Source organism: Electrophorus electricus, chromosome 7, assembly GCF_013358815.1.
Source record: "Electrophorus electricus isolate fEleEle1 chromosome 7, fEleEle1.pri, whole genome shotgun sequence".
Taxonomy (NCBI): domain Eukaryota; kingdom Metazoa; phylum Chordata; class Actinopteri; order Gymnotiformes; family Gymnotidae; genus Electrophorus; species Electrophorus electricus.
Genome location: NC_049541.1, coordinates 16,840,766 through 16,848,274, shown reverse-complemented (window position 1 = coordinate 16,848,274; position 7,509 = coordinate 16,840,766). Strand labels below are relative to the sequence as shown.

Here is a 7,509-nt window from a genome sequence, read left to right as displayed (position 1 = left end):
AGGAGATTGACCACAGAATCACCAATGAAAGAACTCCCATCTCAGCTCAAAAGGGTGAGTAATATGGAAGGGTAATATTGCAGGCAATCCTAGTGTGTATGACACAGAGATAAAAAAAAAAAAAAAACATTATAGAGTGAGAGAAAAATGAGAGCTTGTGTTTTATATTTGTTATTTTGAAGCTGTGTGACTGTATCACACTCTTTTCATACCTTATGACATTTCACATCTTGCTGCTCACTACATTAAGAGATCTGAGCAGTATCATGATAAATATCTGCCTTATCACTGTAAGGCAAGGCAAGTTTTAATATGTAGTACCTTTCATGCACAATAGGAATTCAAAGTACTTTACTCAAATTTATAGAAACATTGAGTGGAAAAAGGTTTTAAATAATAAAGGCTGAGATCTGTCACCTCAGAAAGGGCTTTAAAAAATAGGAGTAGATTTAAAGTAAAGTAAAATTACATGTTAAAAGATAAAGGCACAAGAAAACAAGAACATTGTCAATCTAAACAATAACATTTGGGGTATATCTAACATCAGGAAGGTTGTGATTGCATTTAGCATCATACTGTCTAAAAGCTGCCTCACCATATTTGGTTCTGATTCTAGGCCGCATTAGCTGACTAGCCCGGCTGGCCTATTGGGTTTGTACTCTTCAAGTAGAGATCTATTTTGGTTCTAGGCGATTCAGTGATTTATATACAATTGTTTGTATATAATTATATTTAGAAATACCAAAAATGAGGAACTTTGAAATGAATTGGTAGTGTATGTAAGAATGTGAAAACTGGAATCAGTGTGCTCAACTCTATTTGTTTTGGTAAGATTTCTGGCAGCTGCCTTTTGAATAAGATGTAACAGTTTAATTGTGAACTTGTTTAGGCCAGTATAAAGACTAGTGCAGTAATCTTGTCTGTAGGACAAGACATACTTCATTGTTGGACTCTATCCTACTGTACTGTACTAGGATATTCTATGAGTAAATGACAAAGCACTTTTGTCACTCGCTCTGGATAAGAGTGTCTGCTAAATGTCATAAATGTAAATTTCTATGTTCTGTTTAGACATGAGATTTTTACCCTTTGATATATTCTTTAGATAGTTAAAAGTCATTCTGATCTGAAACAACATTCTGATTTCTGACTTTGTCTTTAGTCTTCAGGGCTCTGATGTACGAGAACTGACCTCAAGTCAGTCATTGCTATTAATGGCCAAATGTTGCCTTTTCTTTGTTCAATTTGGTGCCTTTCCAGTTGTTTATCTCTAGGCCCTTTTTTTACATCCTGAATATGTAAATGTGATGTAAAGTAATATATTTAAAGAATTATATAGTTGAGAGGGCAAGTGGTAATTGTGGGAATACTGCTGAGAAGTATCTGGTTAGGCAAAGTTGGAGTGTGTAATTATTTTAAGTTTTGAAGAAATGTATGCTTACACCTTTTGCTTTTTGTCTCAAGTGTATGCTTGAGTGTGTTACTATGTGTGAGGGAGAGAGACAGAGAGTGAAATAAATAACAAGAAGGGGAAAGAGAGATAAGGTGAGTGTGTGCATGATTGTTTGAGTTGGCTTGAGTGTGTGAGAGGAGCAGAGATACATAGAAAGAGCAATAGGAAGAGGTAAGGGGTTAAATCTTTGTGTGACTTTGTGTAGCTCCGACAGACAGAAAGACTAAGAGGATAAAGGTTACACAGAGTGTGTGGACATGTTTGTGTGTTTTTATTTGCATGTGTGGTGCAGGGGTACTTCAAGACTCTTGTCTAAACTGAGACACACACAGAATGAAGGAGGGTATAGCTCAGCCCCTTTGTTTGCCAGTCAGTAGGAGGGGCAGGACTGTGCATATGCTTTACATTTAATTTTAATACTATTTTCACATGTGCTCATCAAATAATCTTATGAAATGTTTCCTTTGAGAGATGAAACTACATGTGAATTGTGATTTTGTTTTTGCATTACCAGTTCATGCTAACTTAATAACACAAATGTACAAAATGAAGTTTACTGGTTATATTTCTCATTTTATAAGTTTGTGTTATCTAGTTAGAAGTGCCCCCTTGTTAACTTAACCAGTGCCTTCATTTTAATGGTTCAATATGTGTTTTTTGGAAAGTGAAATGGTTATATGTGAGTAGATTTTAAATGATCATTACCTTGTCTTCTGGTCTTGCATCACTATTATTATTAGCTGCTCAAGCGTTTGGAAAGATACTGGGTCATTATGTGACATATAGTCCCTGTAGTGAATTTATATGGTATAGTTCTACTCAACAAGGTTAAAATGTAAAGCATTATGGATTTTGTACTGAATTTTAGCTCAGTGACTTTTACCAGTGATTATAGTGGGGCATGGAAACATTTCAGTGGGGCACATGCTCCATTAAATTGGGTCTAGTGACACCCCTGGATTATTGTATTTGTAGGATTATTGTATTTGTATTGTATGGAGACATGGCAGTCAACTGGACAAATATTCTGTTTTTCTCACAGCTCATTATTATCCCTGAAGGAAGATGCTCATTAGTTCCTGTTTCAAGCATGTTTCATGATTGCTCTGTTCTCTTCTGACAGAATATGTCGACTCAGAGGCTCAGCATTCTGGTTATGAAGATGTTGGTAAAGAGCTTCTCTCAGGTAAGGGTGGGATTACATCTCACAGAGAAATATTAGAATTGATAGAAATCATAGTGTTCTTTAATAATCTTATACTTCCAATCAATGCTGTTTTGTCGTAAACATACTTTTTAAAAACTCCTTAGTCAGTGTGCTGTGGGTGCCAGATGTAGTACCTTGTGGATGTGTTACCTTGTAGAGTTTTGGCGACTGTTCTCATAGACAATTCTCTTTGGATGCAACATATATCTTAATATAATTTACAAAAAATTCACTTTTCTTTCGGTTACAGCAAAATCTGTCAGTGAAGAAAAGACTGAGTATTATGATGATGCTGTCACCAGTAGTGGTCTGTCAATTAAATTTGTTTAATTCCTCACTTCATTGAAATGAAAGAGATGATGACTGAAATTACTCCATCAGCTCATTTTATTTGATTTAGGTGATCTAGGGACAGAAAATCCACAGGATAATTACAATGACATCACACATGGACAGACACCTGATACTGTAGCAAGTATGCTTGAATAAAACCCCCTTACTTTTGGAAAATGTAGGCTCTACTAATCATTTCATTACTCACACTACTACCCAAATAGGTAACTGTAATTTGCTGTCAATTTGCAACATTGATACAACTTCAAACTTGTGCAGCTTTGTCTTGTAACATTGACAGTGATACATATACTATCAATTATTTTTCTTAAGATATTTTTGTTCATTTTTACATCAATTTGCGCTGTCAGTTTTAAACACATTAATAACACTCAATGACACTGATGTCTTATGGTATTTACCTTACATTTTGATAGAGGATGTCGTAGAGATCTATGATGATGCCGTTACTGTTGGACCAAACTCGCATCTTACAACAGGTTGGTTTCTCTTAAAATGATAATGGGATTCTAAGCACAAGAATCAGCACATTAATAATGTCAGACTTGTTGCTCAGTGGCATTAAAACTTATTTACATGTGCTGGTGTGGCTCTCACTCCAGAGTACTATGATGATGTCATCTCCCCTGGACAGGACTCAGGAGGTGGTACAGGTGAGAATACAGATGCAGTTTAGGTGGAGCCCATTATAACAGGTTTTTCTCTTTACTTGCACATTCCAACTTCACTGTATTGTTAAAGATGGACTAACATGATATTATCATCAAGTGTAGAATCTGACACTTGATTATAATATGTAATGATAATGCTGATGTTTTCAAGAATGTTCTGAGTGTATTGTAGTGTAATGATAATGTGTGCTGTGAGAATACTGACCAGTCTAATACATTATAGACATGTGATCTGTGTGCTTTGAAGAATCACCAAATCTAAAAAGCATCTATAATGTATGTTTTAAAAAATATTTGACTGTATTATATTATCTGTTTTTATTATATCAACACTTTGTTTTGTTACATTGCAAAGCATCCTGTATTTGGAACTTATAGAAATATTAATTTGCAAAACTAAATTGGTATATTTACTCTTGTTCTTTTACTTGCAGACTATGATAACCTGTAAGACACAGAGGAAAGGCTTCAGTCAGAGAAAACCTCATGAATGAGAGTGCTTTTGCTCAGGAAATGACATTTGACCTCTTGAAACTCAAACAGTGTTTAGATCACAAATGGTTCAATGTCTTGCTTTACCCTTTTGCCAGAACACATTTTTGAAAATCATTTTAAACATAGAAGCATCATAGAAATACAATATTAACCCTTTTATATACATATATTACATGCATAATGTTGAATTTGGTAGCTTGAAATGGCTGATATTTTATTTGTTGCAAGGGCTCATTTATCAGTATTCAGTGCATGTGCTCCCTGGGAATCAAACCCATGACCATGGTGATATTAGCAGCATGTTCATAAGATTATTATGGTTTTATAAACAGTTAGCTAGCATTTAGATTCTGTTTTGTCCTGTATAAAGATGCACACCTTATTCTGTATAGGCCTACAACAAAGTCACCGGTGTTAAAGGTTTGATTCACTACTGAATCTTATAAATGTGAGCAATAGATGCTTTATTTGTCTTGACAACGTTGTGAGTAAAAACGTTGTAATGAATAAAATATTATTACACAATTACAAATGGCTTTCATTTCTGTGCATTTTGTCCTGTGCTCATAAAGAACTCACATATTGTACAAGCTAAAAGTAGAATGTTTATGATTAAAACAACTAATGTTCCATTTAATGTCTTTTATTACTGGCCTCCCCATAAAGACAGTGTGACGATTGGTCACCCTCCTAGCGTCTCTGTTTTATGATTTCCCTCTCGTGTCTTTGTTTTCCTTTACTTCCTGCTCCTTGTTCTGCTCCTTGGTTTCATTTTCTCCGCCCCTCGTCTGTTCCTTTATTCCAGTCCATGTTTTGGTTACCCCTGTCCCATGTTTACCTGAGTCTGTTTAGTGCCTGATTGTCTTGGTTATTTAAGCCCTGTGTTTTGTCTTCTAGTTTGTTGGTTATTTTGGTAAGTTAGGTTGGTTGTATTGTGTGTTGATTATGCTTTACTGTTTGCTGAGTTCGTGTATTACCTGCCTCAGTGTTTTCCTCTTGCCTCTGTTTATTTTGCTCTTCTTGTTTGTGTTTTCCTCGTTTACTAAACCACCTCATGCATATGCATTCTGCCTCTTGCCTGTTCCTGGTGGGATCATTACAGACAGCCAACAAATGACTGTTTCACATCCTTAGACTAGATGTCACTTTATAACAGAATTATTAATGAATAATGTTGTACTTTCACAGACTATGCTGTATTGTCATAAACATGCAACTTTTTAAATTCTTTTTCAGGGCAGTGAAGGGGAATAGATCAGAATGTCGTCAAGATAAACATTCTGTCTTACACATTACTTTGTATAGGCCTCCAACAAAATCACTAGCGTTAAAGGTTTGACTCATTACTGAGTCCTATAAGTGTGAGCAATAGATGCCTTGACTTGCATTGTTGACAGCTTTGTGAGTAAAAACCTTGGAATTAATAAAGGGTTATTAGTTGAATGTGTTTCTTTTCTGTGCATTTTGTCCTGTGCTCATAAAGAACTCACATACTGTACAATATAAAAGTAGAACGTTTATGATTAAAACAACTAATGTTCCATTTAATGTCTGTTTTATTACTGGCCTCCCCATAAAGACAGCCAACTAGTGACTGTTCCACATCCTTAAACTAGATGTCACTTTATAACAGAATTATTAATTAATAATGTTGTACTTTCACAGTCAATGCTGTATTGTCGTAAACATACAACTTTTAAAATTATTTTTCAGCAAAATATGTCGATGAAGAAAAGACTGAGTATTATGATGATGCTGTTACCAGTAGTGGCCTGACAAGTAAGTTTGTTTAATTCATCACTTCATTAAAATTAAAGAGATGATTACAGAAATTACTTCATCAGATCATTGTATTTGATTTACGTGGCCTAGGGACAGAAAACACATCAGATGATTATGATATCACACCTTCATAGGCTCCTGATAGTGTAGAAAGTATGTTTAAATATAACCACCCTGTTTCTGGAAAATTCAGTACTTCTAATAACTTTATTTACCCACACTACTGCCCAAATATGCTTCTATCTGCAACCAACGTTTGTATGATTAACTTTGTGCAGCTTTTTTCTGACAGTGTTACATATGCAAAGCTGATCCTGTCAGAATCTTGCATCAACAATTTTGTTAAACTGCTCTTTCTTTTGATTTTTACATTATATTGCACTGTCAGTCTTTAACACATGAATGACATTCAATGACACTGATGTCTGATGGCATTTATATCTACATTTTGACAGGAGGATGTTCTTATGGTTGATTCAGATGCACAATAAGAGAAACAATGAGAAAAAAATGAGAAATAAATATAGAAAGACCACATTAACTGCTCAGGAGTTAGAAATAGCTATGTTTGCCTGCAGACATATGTTTAATCTTTTATGTTTCTGTTACGCAGAGCAGGATGCGGGAACGAGTTGCGGAACACAGAACACATGTTTATTAAAACACAATAACGAATACGTGGCATCATGGTTCAAACATCAACAACATTCACACTTAAACACGAGACTTATATACACGCACACTAACGAAACGCAACAAGAAGCAGGTGTGAAACACAGGGAGGGCGTGGCCATATGGACGAACGAGCACACACACACACACACACACACACACACACACACACACACACACACAGGGAGACATTTGGGAGGAGGAGCAGTACCGTGACAGAGCCTCTACCCAACTGCATGAATCCTGGCGCGCCAGCCTATCAGGCTACGGCCCCGAAACCAATGCCAAATGGCATGGCTGGAGGACCAAGCGACCTGACATGCGCTAGCTCGAGCAGGACAGAGGGGAGGAAGACAGGGACCAGGACAACAACAGACACAGGGACGTACACACTGATGGGCACAGGTACAGACGCAAAGGGGGACAAAGCAACTGGCACAGTAATCAAGACAGGGATAGGTACAGTGATTGGGACAGGTATATGAACAGGACTATATAAAGAACTATTAAACAGTCTGGGGAAGGTAGCAGGAGACCCAGCCAGTCCTCCTATCATTGGTTGCGTCGGAGTCCACCCTGGCTGGACGGGACCCTCCTTCACCAGCTTGTGTGGTGGCGGCGGCTCCGGCTTCGGCACACGCATATACAGAGATGCACCAGCTGATTTGTCCATCTCAGGTGCAGGCACTGGTGACGCTGCCCTCTTGCCTTTATGAGGCTTAGGGGTAGGCGCTTGAGCTCTGGGACTGTGAGCCTTCGCGGAGGGAGTGTCCTCATTGGATGATGACGCCTCCCTGAAAGCCCCACTGAGCAGCCTACTTCTTCCGGAGCGGTGCCTGCTGGGCGGAGCCTTGGGTGGTACCTTGGGCGCCGGA

The 7,509-nt window shown here is 37.3% G+C and overlaps 1 long non-coding RNA gene across 1 annotated transcript; it reads left to right on the top strand.

Moving 5' to 3' along the window:
* Nucleotides 1-6: 6 nt before the first annotated feature.
* Nucleotides 7-3,135, top strand: LOC113569244. The gene is made up of 4 exons (XR_004776292.1): nt 7-54; nt 2,577-2,639; nt 2,911-2,967; nt 3,061-3,135. It is a non-coding gene; the product is annotated as an uncharacterized LOC113569244 (long non-coding RNA).
* The last annotated feature ends 4,374 nt before the right edge of the window (nt 3,136-7,509 follow it).